Here is a 16,790-nt window from a genome sequence, read left to right as displayed (position 1 = left end):
CACGCCCGACTCCTCACTGTCCTGCCCTGAGATGGGAGCTTTGTAATGACTGGGGCAGAAGCATTCAATTCCATTACAAAGGCCAGGCTGACACTGGGTACCTAGGGCTAAACACACCCACTAGTGTGAATAAAGGGCTTTTGATTTTGTTTTCGGTGGGTTGGGTACTGCAATATTCACACCTTTGGAGAAATACTTACAAATTCAGCATTTGCCTTTTCCTATGAATTATGTTAAATTAACTCTTGTTTAACCTCATGTGATTTAACTGTGGCAAAAGTTCAATGGAAGACTGTGGTTTCCCAGTCTCTCAATTTATGCCTCAACCAGATTATATATGTGTTCTAGGAAAGAAATTCATACAATGGGTTTGAAATTAAAATAAAATTCCTTTTTTTCATGTCTGCATTGTTGTTTAGTTCCATGAGTGCCCTAAGAAAGAGAATACCCTAGGCAGTAGCACCTATTAACTCTTATCACAGGTCCATGATTTGGGGGAGGGGAAGTCTCTGAATCTATATCTAAATCTACAACCCAGTGAGTTCAAACTTCTAAGGAGTGCTCCTCATATACCATTATCCTTCTCCCTCAACATTTCTCCCCATCTTACTTTCCATGGCCCCAAAGAAAAGAGCAACAGATCAGTAGAGAACATGGCCAGGGCAGATCCCCTACAATCACATTTTATCCTAGCTCAGATTTAACAATTACCTTAGAGATTTAACAGTTATCTAGTTTATCTAATCATTACATGTAGTCAGGGGTAAAATGCAAACTTCGGAATTAGCTCTTGAGAGAGAATAAAATAGATGAGTGAATTTTCCAAATACCAGTTTCTTTCTGTTATATCACCAATATGGATGTGTATACTGAAGGCTACTTAAAAACTGAAAATTTAAACTCATTTATACACTTGTAAATCTTGGCCATTGAGTCAACCTGAATATTCTTCTCATCCTGCTATTTGGCAGAGCTCTTTTCTTTTGGAATCCATGCCGGTCCCCCATTCTTTTTTTTTTGGCCATGCCTAGTGACACGCAGCTTCCTACTGTCCTCCATTCTTACTCTCAAGATCAGTACTGAATCAACACTCTGGCTCAGAGACATTCTAATTGACCCAGAATCCAGGTAAAAGGGAGAGGTATTCAAAGTGGTCCGGGATGGGCATTAGTAAAGCAGGAAATATTTGCACTTTGCTGTACACCTGAATCTAACACAGTGTTGTAAATCAACTATACTTCAGGTTAAAAAAGTAGGAAATACTTGAACTTGGAATCATCTGGATCATCTACATGGCCTAAACATATGTTGAAATAGGCCTGTGCACCTGGATATGTCTGTAGTCAAGTCTAGACAAGCATCCAAATAATCCAGATCTGCAAAAGACAGTCCAGGATTTTAGACAATGTCTAAATTCCTTAATTCACATTAACTCACTAGATGATTGTGAACACACAGTTTACTGTGACTAGAGCTGTACAGTAGAGGAAAACAGATTTTGGACCACTGCACTTCAGCCATCCAATTCCCTTGAACATCTACTGTATTTAATGTGTACATATACGTAGCCAAGGCCATCACCTATACAGTCAAAGAGAGATGGAGGTGGATATAGCTGTCTAAAGATAATGCAGATAAAAAATATGCTAGGGGAAAACAGGACTAGGAGGTGGAGACCAGAGGAGGACAGGAAGAGGGGAACTGCTGGTTTGCATGATGAAAGCAAACTCTCCCAGAATCAAATTATCTGAGTAATTACTCAACTTGAAATTCTCTTTCTCTGGTATTGACAAACCCCATATGTTTGTACAGGCTTGGTCTAAGAATCTGGAGTGTCATTGACTCTTCACTGGGCTGATGGGCATATATTTGAAAATCCTGTTTTCTCTTCAGAATTTTACCTAATTATTAAGTACTTAGAGCACTCTGAATGTGTTGTGGATTCTGTTTTTACTAACTCAGAAAACTGGGATGTACCAAAATGAAAATAAATAAGGAAACACAAGCTTTAAATGACACATTAAACAAGATGGACTTAATTGATATTTATAGGACATTCCATCCAAAAACGACAGAATACACTTTCTACTCAAGTGCTCATGGAATGAACAATCTCTAGGATAGATCATATCTTGGGGTCACAAATCAAGCCTTGGTAAATTTAAGAAAATTGAAATCATATCAAATATCTTTTCTGACCACAATGCTATGAGACTAGATATCAATTAAGGGAAAAAAATCTGTGAAAAATACAGACACATGGAGGCTAAACAATAAATAACTAGTACTTAATAACCAGGAGATCACTTAAGAAGTCAAAGAGGAAATCAAAAAATAACTAGACATAAGTCACAACGAAAAAACGACCATCCAAAACCTATGGGATGCAGCAAAAGCAGTTGTAAGAGGGTAGTTTACAGCAATACAAGACTACCTCAAGAAACAAAAAAATCTCAAGTAAACAATCTAAACTTACAGCTAAAGGAACTAGAGAAAGAAGAACAAACAAAACCCAAAGTTATCAGAAGGAAAGAAATCATAAAGATCAAAGCAGAAATAAATGAAATAGAAACAAAGAAAACAATAGCAAAGATGAATAAAACTAAAAGCTGGTTCCTTGAGAAGATAAACAAAATTGATAAACCATTAGCCAGACTCACCAAGAAAAAAGGGAGAGGACTCAAACCAATAAAATTAGAAATGAAAAAGGAGAAGTTAAAACAGACACCGCAGAAATACAAAGCATCCTAAGAGACTACTACAAGCAACTCTCTGCCAATAAAATGGACAACCTGGAAGAAATGGACAAATGCTTAGAAAGGTATAACCTTCCAAGACTGGACGAGGAAGCAATAGAAAATATGAACAGACCAATCACAAGTAATGAAATTGAAACTGTGATTAAAAATCTTCCAACAAACAAAAGTCCAGGACCAGATGGCTTCACAGATGAATTCTATCAAACATTTAGAGAAGAGCTAACACTCATCCTTCTCAAACTCTTCCAAAAAATTGCAGAGGAAGGAACACTCCCAAACCCATTCTTTGAGGCCACCATCACCCTGATACCAGAACCAGACAAAGATACTATAAAAAAAGAAAATTACAGACCAATATCACTGATGAACATAGATGCAAAAATCCTCAACAAATACTAGCAAACAGAATCCAGCAGCACATTAAAAGGATCATACACCATGATCAAGTGGGATTTATCCCAGGGATGCAAGGATTCTTCAATATACTCAAATCAATCAATGTGATACAGCATATTAACAAATTGAAGAATAAAAGCCATATGATCATCTCAATAGATGCAGAAAAAGCTTTGGACAAAATTCAACAGCATTTATGATAAAAACTCTCCAGAAAGCGGGCATAGAGGGAAACTACCTCAACATAATAAAGACAATATATGACAAACCCACAGCAAACATCATTCTCAATGGTGAAAAACTGAAAGCATTTCTCCTAAGATCAGAAACAAGACAGGATGTCCACTCTCACCACTATTATCCAACATAGTTTTGGAAGTCCCAGCCATGGAAATCAGAGAAGAAAAAGAAATAAAAGGAATACAAATTGGAAAAGAAGTAAAACTGTCACTGTTTGCAGATGACATGATACTATACATAGAGAATCCTAAAGATGCCACCAGAAAACTACTAGGGCTAACCAATGAATTTCATAAAGTTGCAGGATACAAAATTAATGCACAGAAATATCTTATATTCCTATACACTTATGATGAAAAATCTGAAAGAGAAATTAAGGAAACAGTCCCATTTACCATTGCAACAAAAAGAATAAAATACCTAGGAATAAACCTACCTACTGAGTCAAAAGACCTGTATGAAGAAAACTATAAGACACTGATGAAAGAAGTTAAAGATGATACCAACAGATGGAGACATATACCGTGTTCTTGGATTGGAAGAAACAATATTGTCAAAATGACTATACTACCCAAAGCAATCTACAGATTCAATGCAATCCCTCTCAAATTACCAATGGCATTTCTTACGGAACTAGAACAAAAAATCTTAAAATTTGTATGGAGACATAAAAGACCCCGAATGGCCAAAGCAGTCTTGAGGGAAAAAAACGGAGCTGGAGGAATCAGACTCCCTGACTCCAGACTATACTACACAGCTACAGTAATCAAGACAATATGATACTGGCACAAAAACAGAAACATAGATCAATGGGACAAGATAGAAAGCCCAGAGATAAACCCACGCACCTATGGTCAACTAATCTATGACAAAGGAGGCAAGGATATACAATGGAGAAAAGACAGTCTCCTCAATAAGTGGTGCTGGGACAACTGGACAACTACATGTAAAAGAATAAAATTAGAACACTCCCTAACACCATACACAGAAATAAACTCAAAATGGATCAGAGACCTAAATGTAACACTGGACATTATAAAACTCTTAGATCAAAACATAGGAAGAACACTCTTTGACATAAATCAAAGCAAAATATTTTTTGATCCACCTCCTAAAGTAATGGAAATACAAACAGAAATAAACAAATGGGACCTAATGAAACTTAAAAGCTTTTGCAAAGCAAAGGAAACCACAAACAATACGAAAAGACAACCTTCGGAATTGGAGAAAATATTTGCAAATGAATCATCGGACAAAGGATTAATCTCCAAAATATATAAACGGCCCATGCAGCTCAATATTAAAACAAACAAACAACCCAATCCAAAAATGGGTAGAAGACCTAAATAGACATTTCTCCAAAGAACACATACAGTTGGCTAAGAAGCACATGAAAAGATGCTCAACATCACAAATGATTAGAGAAGTGCAAATCAAAACTACAATGAGGTATCAATTCACACCAGTTAGAATGGGCATCATCAGAAAATCTACAAACAACAAATGCTGGAGAGTGTGTGGAGAAAAGGGAATCCTCTTGTACTATTGGTGGGAATGTAAATTGATACAGCCGCTATGGAGAACAGTATGGAGGTTCCTTAAAAAAATTAAAATAGAATTCCCATATGACCCAGCAATCCCACTACTGGGCATATACCCAGAGAAAACCGTAATTAAAAAGGCACATGCACCCCAATATTCATTGCAGCACTATTTATAATACCCAGGTCATGGAAGCAACCTAATTGCCCATCAACAGACAAATGGATAAAAAAGATGTGGTACATGTATACAATGGAATATTACTCTGCCATAAAAAGGAACAAACTTGGGTCATCTGTAGAGACGTGGATGAATCTAGAGACTGTCATACAGAGTGTAATAAGTCAGAAAGAGAAAAACAAATATCGTATATTAACTCATATATATGGAACCTAGAAAATGGTACGGATGAACCGGTTTGCAGGGCAGAAATACAGACACAGACGTAGAGAACAAATGTATGGACACCAACGGGGAAAAGTGGAGGGGGGATGGTGGTGGTGTGATGAATTGTGAGATTGGGATTGACATATATACACTAATATGTATAAAATGGGTAACTAATAAGAACCTGCTGTAAAAAATAATAAATAAAATTCTAAAATTCAAAAAAAAAAATTTGGTTATTCAATGTCAAAAAACAACAACAAAAAAAACCATGATGACTCAAAAACCTATGGGATGGGCTTCCCTGGTGGCATAGTGGTTGAGAGTCAGCCTGCTGATGCAGGGGACAGGGGTTCGTGCCCCAGTCTGGGAAGATCCCACATGCCACAGAGCGGCTGGGCCCATGAGCCATGGCCACTGAGTCTGTGCGTCCAGAGCCTGTGCTCCGCAAGAGGAGAGGCCATAAGAGTGAGAGGCCCGCGTACCGCAAAAAAAAAAAAAAAAAAAAAACCTATGGGATGCGGCAAAAGCAGTTCAAACAGGGAAGTTTACAGCAATACAATCCTACCTGAAGAAACAAGAAACATCTCGAATAAACAACCTAACCTTACACCTAAAGCAATTGGAGACAGAAGAACAAAAAACCCCAAAGTTAGCAGAAGGAAAGAAATCATAAAGATCAGATCAGAAATAAATGAAAAAGAAATGAAGGAAACGATAGCAAAGATCAATAAAACTAAAAGCTGGTTCTGTGAGAAGATAAAATTGATAATCCATTAGCAAGACTCATCAATAAAAAAAGGGAGAAGACTCAAATCAATAGAATTAGAAATGAAAAAGGAAAAGTAACAACTGACACTGCAGAAATACAAAGGATCATGAGGAATTATTGCAAGCAACTATATGCCAATAAAATGAACAACCTGGAAGAAACAGAAAAATTCTTAGAAAAGCACAACCTTCCTAGACTGAATCAGGAGGAAATAGAAAATGTGAACAGACCAATGACAAGCACTGAAACTGAAACTGTGATTAAAAACCTTCCAGCAAACAAAAGCCCAGGATCATATGGATTCACAGGTGAATCCTATCAAACATTTAGAGAAGCGCTAACACCTAACCTTCTCAAACTCTTCCAAAATATAGCAGAGGGAGGAACACTCCCAACCTCATTCTACAAAGCCACCATCTCCCTGATACCAAAACCAGACAAAGATGTAACAAAAAAAGAAAACTACAGGCCACTATCACTGATAAACATAGATGCAAAAATCCACAACACAATACTAGCAAACAGAATACAACAGAACATTAAAAGGATCATACACCATGATCAAGTAGGGTTTAGCCCTGGAATGCAAGGATTCTTCAATATATGCAAATCAATCAATGTGATACACCATATTAACAAATTGAAGGAGAAAACCATATGATGATCTCAATAGATGCAGAAAAATCTTTCGACAAAATTCAACACCCATTTATGATAAAAACCCTGCAGAAAGTAGGCAAAAAGGAAACTTACCTCAACATAATAAAGGCCATATATAACAAACCCACAGCCAACATCGTTGTCAACGATGAAAAACTGAAACCATTTCCACTAAGATCAGGAACAAGACAAGGTTGCCCACTCTCACCACTATTATTCAACATAATTTTGGAAGTTTTAGCTTCAGCAATCAGAGAAGAAAAAGAAATAAAAGGAATCCAAATCAGAGAGAAGAAGTAAAACTTCCACTGTATGCAGATGACATGATACTATACATAGAGAATCCTAAATATGCTACCAGAAAACTACTAGAGCTAATCAATGAATTTGGTAAAGTAGCAGGATACAAAATTAATGCACAGAAATCTCTTGCATGCCTATACACTAATGATGAAAAATCTGAAAGAGAAATTAAGGAAACATTCCAATTTACCACTGCAACAGAAAGAATAAAATACCTAGGAATAAAGCTACCTAAGGAGACAAAATATTTGTATGCAGAAAATGATAAGACACTGATGAAAGAAATTAAACACAATACAAACAGATGGAGAGATATACCATGTTCTTGGATTGGAAGAATCAACATTGTGAAAATGACTGTACTACCCAAAGCAATCTAGAGATTAAATGCCATCCCTATCAAATTACCAGTGGAATTTTTCACAGAACTAGCACAAAAAATTTCATAATTTGTATGGAAACACAAAGACTCCGAATAGCCAAAGCAATCTTGAGAAAGAAAAACAGAGCTGGAGGAATCAGGCTCCTGGATTTCAGACTATTCTACAAAGCTACAGTAATCAAGGCAGTCTGGTACTGGCACAAAAACAGAAATATAGATCATTGGAACAGGATAGAAAGCTCATAGATAAACCCATGCACATACGGTCACCTTATCTTGGGTAAAGGAGGCAAGAATATACAATGGAGAAAAGACAGCCTCTTCAATAAATGGTGCAGGGAAAACTGGACAGCTACATGTAAAAGAATGAAATAAGGACACTCCCTAACACCATACACAAAAATCAACTCAAAATGGATTAACAACCTAAAGGTAAGGCCAGACAGTATAAAACTCTCAGAGGAAAACAGAGGCAGAACACTCTATGACATAAATCACAGCAAGATCCTTTTTACCCACCTCCTAGAGAAATGGAATTAAAAATAAACAAATGGGACCTAATGAAACTTAAAAGCTTTGCACAGAAAAGGAAACCATGAACAAGACGAAAAGACAACCCTCAGAATGGCAGAAAATATTTGCAAATGAAACAACAAAGGATTAATCTCCAAAATATACAAGCAGCTCATGCAACCCAATGCAACTCATTGGGTTGTTTATCAAAAAAATAAACAACCCAATCCAAATATGGGCAGAAGACCTACATAGACATTTCTCCAAAGAAGATATACAGATTGCCAACAAACATATGAAAGGATGATTAACATCACTAATCTTTAAAGAAATGCAAATCAAAACTACAATGAGGTATCACCTCACACCGGTCAGAATGGCCATCATCAAAAAGTCTACAAACAATAAATGCTGGAGAGGGTGTGGAGAAAAGGGAACCCTCTTGCACTGTTGGTGGGAATGTAAATTGATACAGCCACTGTGGAGAACAGTATGGAGGTTCCTTAAAAAACTACAAATAGAACTACCAGATGACCCAGCAATCCCACTACTGGGCACATACCCTGAGAAAACCATAATTCAAAAAGAGTCATGTACCAAAATGTTCATTGCCTCTCTATTTACAATAGCCCGGAGATGGAAACAACCTAAGTGCCCATCATCAGATGAATGGATAAAGAAGATGTGGCACATATATACAATGGAATATTACTCAGCCATAAAAAGAAACGAAATTGAGCTATTTGTAATGAGGTGGATAGCCCTAGAGTCTGTCATACAGAGTGAAGTAAGTCAGAAAGAGAAAGAAAAATACCATATGCTAACACATATATATGGAATTTAAGGAAAAAATTGTCATGAAGAACCTAGGGGTAAGACAGGAATAAAGACACAGACCTACTAGAGAATGGACTTGAAGATATGGGGAGGGGGAAGGGTAAGCTGTGACAAACCGAGAGAGAGAGACATGGACATACATACACTACCAAATGTAAGGTAGACAGCTAGTGGGAAGCAGCTGCATAGCACAGGGAGATCAGCTCCATGCTCTGTGACCGCCTGGAGGGGTGGGATAGGGAGGGTGGGAGGGAGGGAGACGCAAGAGGGAAGAGATATGGGAACATATGTACATGTATAACTGATTCACTTTGTTATAAAGCAGAAACTAACACACCATTGCAAAGCAATTAATACTCTAATAAAGATGTAAAAAAAATAAAGAATATACTTCAATTAAAAAAAAAGATGTGGCACATATATACAGTGGAATATTACTCAGCCATAAAAAGAAAAGAAATTATTTGTAGTGAAGTGGATGGACCTAGGATCTGTCATACAGAGTGAAGTAAGTCCAAAAGAGAAAAACAAACACCATATGCTAACACATATATATGGAATCTAAAAAAAAAAAAGGTCTTAAGAACATAGGGGCAGGACAGGAATAAAGATGCAGATGTAGAGAATCGATTTGAGGACCCGGAGATGGGGAAGGGTAAGCTGGGATGAAGTGAGAGAGTGGCATGGACATATATACACTACCAAATGTATATTGGTACTGCTTCATAGAGTTTATCAAACCTACCCACACAAACCAAATGTATATTGGTACTGCTTCATAGAGTTTATCAAACCTACCCACACAAACCCCAACACACAGGCTTGGTGTCTCAAGTTCTCTTATCAAAACCTGCCCCCCACCAATTTTTTCTTGATCTGCTAAACTTATCTACTCATGTTATAAAGCATAGCTAATATTCAAAATGTTTTCCTCCCTTCCAACATAGGTTTTTGTTTTTCTAATGAATTGTCTAAAAGAATTATAAGCATCAGCAAGCAGGGCTTGTGGAAGTAAAGGAGGGAAGAAAGCCTTCCAGATACCCCTAAAATAATAGCACCTACTTTACCTACACATAAAGCTGGTCCTACCTATGGAGTGGTGTCTAGCTAGTAAGGGTTCCCCAATCAGAATGTCTAGAGGAGTGAGACACCTATGATCAGGCCAACTGTAAGCAGAGCTTGTGGGAGAAAAGGAGCATGTCTTCACCTGTAGGCACTGAACATAGGTTCAGTGTTCTAAAATTCAGTGTCAGACAAACCGAAGTCATCCATGAGCTGGATCAGGCTCACTAGTACCTCTCTTCCCAGGGGAAATTAACCTGTTGCCTGGCCACCAAAACTTTCCCTCAGGCAAGATCACCACCTTCCCCAAATGCAGCTTGCTGCTTTTACTACTCATTGTGATTCAGAAACAATGAAAAATTGGAAAAGAGAAATCAGTTGTCACTTTGGAGAGACCCCTGCCTGTGATACAGCAGGTGTGGATGACACTTCTTTGTGTGTTGTCCTTGAGGCAAGTGGAAGATGAAAGAATTGTTATAAATTGTTAATGAGCCACAACTAATAGCTCTCCATCTCCAAGTGCTTACCATGGACCAGGTTATCTCATTTAAACCTCACAACAGTCATGCAAGGTGGAAATTATCCCACATTTTACAAATGACAAAACTGATTCTCAAAGAGTAACTTGCCCGTATCTCTTAGCTAGAAAGTTGAATCCCTGACTTATGCAAAGTCTATGATCTTTCCTGAAAGCTACAACAACTAAAAGTGGGATTTGGTCCTTTGTAAAATCAAATACAGTATAAATATATATGCCTGTAATTTTTCATTGGTAGAGATGTTAAAATTGTGGTATGGGTAGGCAGAAATTCAGGTATTGAGAAAGTGATAAATTTTTGCTCCAATTTTAGCTCTGATTAGCCACTTCACCATGGGAATGAGCCCAACAACAATGACCTGGGACTCTGGCCTGTCTCTCCAACCACCAGCCAAGGGTGGGTCAAACCAGTTATATCAATTTGTCTATATTAAGGAATCAAAGGAAATTAACTGAAATGTTTTCTCTAGTCACTTATGTATTATTCATCTCACTATCAGACACAAAGCCTGAACTCAGTACATTTTTGGTGGATGAATGAGGAAAGAATCTTTGAGCCAACAAGAAATGCAAGTTCTAGTAGATTCACAAAAATAATTGGTGTCACATGTACATATTCTAAACTGTGTCTTTGCATTTAAGGCCACTAAATGCCAATGAACCAGCCTGACATGGACAGTGAACAAGATCTGGCTACACATTTAAAACAAGAGAAACATGGCCAAGCAGGGGGAGCTGGATACCTCTCCATCAGGGCTACTAGGGAAGGGGTTCCTGCTCATTAGGGAGTTACACTACATGAACCTTATAGGACCTCCTCTGCCACTGAGATTCCACAAGTCTGTGAGTTGGTGCCAGTTCTAAAACAAAGTGGTCAGCACTTGAACATTTTCTAAAGGAAGCCAAAGAACTGGTCCTGTGCAATATACAGTCTCAAGAGGCCATCTTCCAGAAGAACCTCTCTTAGCTTCATCATCAGTCCTGACCACAAGGATCCCAAGTATGTGGTATTTTGTGCACAACGATCATATTTGATCACACTGGTTACCAGGAGAGGTAACACTATGTGTATTTGTAAGTATAACTCATTTGCAAATCAACCAAAAGAACACATTTTGTCATATTTCAATGCAATTATTGCTGGTTCTCTGTCTTAGATCTCATTCTATTCTCTTCAGTAACCTGTGCTCCTACTTCTGGTAGATCTTTCATGGCTACTTCCATAGGGGTTCTCTTGGTAGACCCTGCCTTCTGTAGTGCCCCTCAGCCTGTCTCAGGTCAGGGATCCCCTGCCCTGGCTGCTGGCCCCAGGCCTGCTGTCCTCTCCCCTCAGACATGCCCTGTGTTTGTATTTGCTTTCTGTCCTTCTCTTTCTTCTTCTGCTGAAAATCCACCTCCCACATTTCACTCGTCTTCCTGAACCTCTGTTATCTCCTTTTTCTTTCCCAGCCACCTTCCTGAATTGCTCTGGGCAGGGGTCACTGGTTCACTGGTATCATGGGCCTTTTATTGTGAGCTGTGAAACTGAGGCACCCAACCCCCTTTTACCACAACAAGCTCTTGCCTACATGAGGTGTGGCTTTTCCTCCCTGAATCAATTTCCTAGACCATCCTTAACAAACTACCAAAAACTGGGAGGCTTAAAACATCAGAAATGTGTTCTCTCACAGTTCTGGAGGCCAGAGTCTGAAATCAGGACGTAGGCAGGGCTGCTATTCCTGGGAGTCTCCAAGGGATAATCCTTCCTATCTCACCAGCTTCTTCTTGGCCTGCTGAGCTTGTGGCCACATCACTCTAATCTCAGCATCTGTGGTCACATCGCCTCCTCCACTTTGGGTTTGTCTCAAATCTCTCTCCGCCTTTCTCTCCTAAGCACACTCATCATTTGATTGGGGCTCAGCCAGGTAATCCAGAATGATCTCATATCAAGATCCTTAATTACATCTGCAAAGATTCTTTTTCCAAATAAGGTCACATTCACAGGTTCTAGGGATTTGGATGTGGACATATTTGGGGGGGGGGGTGGAATCATTATTTACACTCCCCCACAATACCCCCTCCCAGGACATGGCTGGCAGTTCTCACTTTCTAGAGCAATGTTTGCCAAACTTGAACATCTGAGTCACCTGGGGATTTTGTTACTAACTCAGTAGGAGTGTGTGGAGCCTGAGATACTGTATCTCTATCAGGCTCCCAGGTCATGCTGATGCAGACCTAGGTGGTCCAAGGTGAGCAAAGACTTTAACAGTGAGGTCCATACAGCAGCAGGAGCAACACCTGGGAGCCTGTTAGGATGGAGACTCTCAGGACCAACCCAGACCTGCCGAGTCTAAATATGCATTGCAACATGATCCCCAAGCAATCTGGTTGCAAGTTAAAGTTCTAAAAACACTCATCAGAGAAGTTTTCACATTCCTACTTCACACCCAAGACCCCACTCACCATACTCTGCACCTGTGCTTATGAATGTTCATCCCTGTTTGGTCAGGTCTTCAATTCCCTGCGTGGCTGTAATTCCCTTGGGACCCAGAGGGGAAGGCCCTGGAAGAAATGCACCCCATCCTCCCTTGTACTCAGTTCCACTGCAGCAACAGCCCATCTTGAGACCCAAGGCAAGCAGCCACTTGCCCCAAGACTGTGAATACCACACTGTATGATTCCAAAGAGCCACAGCACTTGTGACGCTCACAGAAGCTACCAGAGGGCATCTTGTCCTTCTCATACAAAGTGCTACAAAACTCTCCTGGGAATCCTGGAATTTCTTCCTGATATAGGGATCAATTCCATGTGCTTTCTCCACCCTTCTGATGTTCACAACAAACTCTTACAAGCAGTCAGACAATGCAGATATGTCCCTTCATGCCTCCCAATATATTAAGAAAAAGGATCCCACAACAAAAATCTTCTCTCAGGCATCTTCCATCATCACTTCTGCGGTTTCTTTGCTCAGGGAGTTTTCCCTGAAAAAGAGCCTACTCCCTTTACGGCCTGCCTGCTCCCCCCACTGGACGTGCACAGTCAGGCAAAGGCTGAACCTAGTTGAACCTAGAATATAATCCTAGCTCTGCTATTTACCAGCTATGTGTCAGGGGCCAAGTGGCTTAACTTCCCAGAGCCTAGTTTAACCCATTTGAAAAAGTGGGTATAACATATGCCTCCCAGGATCCTTTGATTAGACAGAGACTGGAGTACTGGATAGAACCACACATGGAAGGGGCAGCGAAGGGGCTCAGAGAGTGTACATGTTCTTTCTTTGCTCTCCCTTTGGTTCTTTCTTCCCGTGGCCCTTAGGAAAATGGATTGCCCAGTTTTGCATCTTTCCTTTTTCTTCCTCCACCTCTCTCTTCCAGGTTCAGTGGTCTTTCAGATAGTTCATTTTGAAGAAAAGACGAGTCCTAAACTTGTCTTAAGCACTCTATCTATACTCATTTCCACATCAAAATAAAACTAAATAAAACTATGTCAAATAAAAACCTCTGATGCGAATTTTATAGATGTCCAGAATTGAATTGCTTTTCCCAATGCTTAAGCAACTTCCATCTTGCAACAAAAATAATGCATTCTTGCCCTATTACTTATTTCTTCAAGAGACATATATTAGCACATATATTAGCACATCTATGTAGCCAGGCCTGTTCCCTTGCAGCTTATATGTTGAAACACAAAATAAATAAGCTAACAGATAATGAGCAATATCATTTCAGATAGTGGTAAGGGCTGTGAAGGAATTAAACTGGTGATGAGATATGATGGGGTTAGAGGCTCTATTTTAATGTTAGATGGTCAGGTAAGGCAACTCTGAGATACTGAATATAACACCAGATTGACAGATTAATTTAACATCTGGAGATAAAATTTTCTAGATAGAGGAACAGCACGTAAGAAGGTCTTGGGTTTGATGAAGCTTGAAGTATTCCTGGACTCACAGGTGGTCTAGCTGCAGTGTCATGATCAGAAGGGAGCATGAAACAAGGTGAAAACGATGAGGAATGAAGACGTTATGGACTGAATTGTGTTCCTCCTAAATTCATGTGTTGAAGCCCTAAACACCAATGTGACTATATTTGGAGACAGAATCTTTACAGAAGTAATTAAGGTTAAGTGAGTCTTCCCATAAGTTTGGGAAGAGTAGGACCTAATAGGATTAGTGTCCTTTCAAGAAGAGATACTAGAGAGTACTTTAATCACATGAGGACACAGTTGGAAGACAGCTGTCTGTAAGCCAAGAAGAGATTCCTCACCAAGATCTGAACTGGCCAGACCTTTATCTGAGACTTCTAGTCTCCATAACTATAAGAAAATTAATTTGTGTTTAAGCTACCCAGGCTGTAGTATTTGGTTGTGACAGATTGACCTAAGACAGCAGACCATGCTGGGCCACAAGGGCCACAGTAAGAAGCTGGCTTTTAAGAGGGTTATACTGAGTCCACCTCTTCGCAGCTCACACAAGTCAATTGTTCAGGTTTCAGGAATTTTGTGAGTTGTTAACTGTCAACTTGGCAGCTAGAAGTTATCCATAATGGGAGTATTTACACCATGGAAATAGGCAAATACTACTAATCAAGTCTCTTCTCTCTCCTCCCAGAAGCCCCTTCCAAGAGAACCAGTTGTCAAATATTTACCAGCACACTAATATGGCATGTGCAATTTAAATTCAATCAGATGTCTCTGGAAGGTTTAAGCAGGATGACGAGTTGACCTAATTTATATTTTGAAATAATCACTCTGGCTGCTGTGTGGAGAACGGTTCCTGGGGGATGAGAGTGGAAGCCAGAGGACCCAAGAAGAGAGGCTTGAATCCAGATATTATGACCCAAAGTCCAGTGATCATTTTACTGTCACAACTCAGGACTGCCCTTAGTAGTCCCTTCCCGAGCCTACAGAATCTCTGCTCCTTTAATCTTTTGCTCAGGTGCCCAATTTCCTAAACCTTCAATCAGAGACCAGCTCTCCTCTGCACCCAAAATTACCATTAGGGTCAGGCTTTACATTTGAGACCCTCAAATAAATCGGAGCCTCAAAGACCCTCGGAGAGGCAGGGCCTTTAAGAGCATATGGCTCAGCCCTTGTCTCCACTGCCAACTCTATTCCATGTGGAAACTGAGCCCTGGAGAAGCTTAATGGCTTCCCCATGATAGACAGATGGGTAGGGGAAGAGCACAAGGGACACTGGCTCCTTATCCAGTGTTGTTTCTGCTACATGGAAAGGCTGAGAGACAATGAATGCAGAAATCTGTCCTGCCATTCTTACTGCAGGTGAGAGCAACAATAAATAACAATGGCAGGAAACTTTTGCAAACTGTAAACTAAAAAAAAAAAATTTGTAATTTAGGATTAACATTGTTTACTCCTACCCTGGAGAGCACTAAGACTGAACTTTGGCTGTTTCGTTTGTACAGATCAGCCCTTGCCCTGCTCCTCTTGGCCTCGTTTGCCTCCTTGGATGAATCATCTGTGACTTGGTCTACATGACCAGAGATGGGACATTTCCAAAAGAATTGCTGGATGCAGGTACCTACAAACAGGATCATCTTAATCCTTCTGAGTCCAATGCTGCCACAGCTTTTACATTCCCTTCATCACAACCTGTCAAGTCATTTTCGGTTTTCCTGTCGGCTACTCATGTTTCCAATGATATGCATTCTGATCAGCACTCTCTGAGGCCTTTATTAGCATGTTTCCTGTCAGGCCACTTGGAACACATTTAACAACAGCATGGGGAGAAACAGCTCTTATGAAACAACCTGCTTTAAACTTAGTCTCAAGAAGATGCACCCTCAATGCTGATACTTTCTCAAAGCTTCTAGTTGTTTATGATAGGAATGCCAGTAATTTAAAGGTGGCCATAAAGGCAATCAAAGAAGCTCTCATTTTTTAATCACAAGAAAACAAAAGAGAGAAGTTAATCAACCCACCCCTTTCAAAAGACCTTGCAACTAAAGACCATGGAAATAAAAGTAACTTAAGTTCATTAGGATGAAACAATTGCATATTTTCTCATTAGGAATTAGTCATATCTTAGGGGTTCAGGAGAAATTCTTTACAGGTTTTTTACTCTTTTCATAGATTTATGGAACGTTATTGCTGGAGCAAAAAGATCTACCATCTACAAACCCTGAAGGTTAGAATGTTAAGAATTCTGCCTAAGGCCACACAGCTCTCATGAACACCAAAACAAAGAAGAAACTCAGTCTTCTGTTTCTCAGCCCAGTGCATGCTCACTCAACTCTCATTTTCCCCTCCAGAAAGCTCAGGCTACACCCAGCCCCGTAGGTCAGGCTGTTTGCTGCCTACCAGCCCAGGGATGGGGCTGAAATTTCTTCAGCACTGCATTCACCTCCTAGACTCACATGGCTGTCCTCTGTTCCTGACCGGACCCTGGCCCTCCCTTTCCAAAGC

At 39.7% G+C, this 16,790-nt stretch overlaps 1 long non-coding RNA gene across 2 annotated transcripts in view; it reads right to left on the bottom strand.

Annotated features, from left to right (window-relative positions):
- The window catches only part of LOC307182876, a 259,239-nt gene that overhangs the window by 160,432 nt on the left and 82,017 nt on the right, over positions 1 to 16,790 (bottom strand). The window lies entirely within an intron of this gene.

Source organism: Stenella coeruleoalba, assembly GCF_951394435.1.
Source record: "Stenella coeruleoalba genome assembly, chromosome: 2".
NCBI lineage: Eukaryota > Metazoa > Chordata > Mammalia > Artiodactyla > Delphinidae > Stenella > Stenella coeruleoalba.
This window is presented reverse-complemented; position numbering and strand designations above follow the sequence as displayed.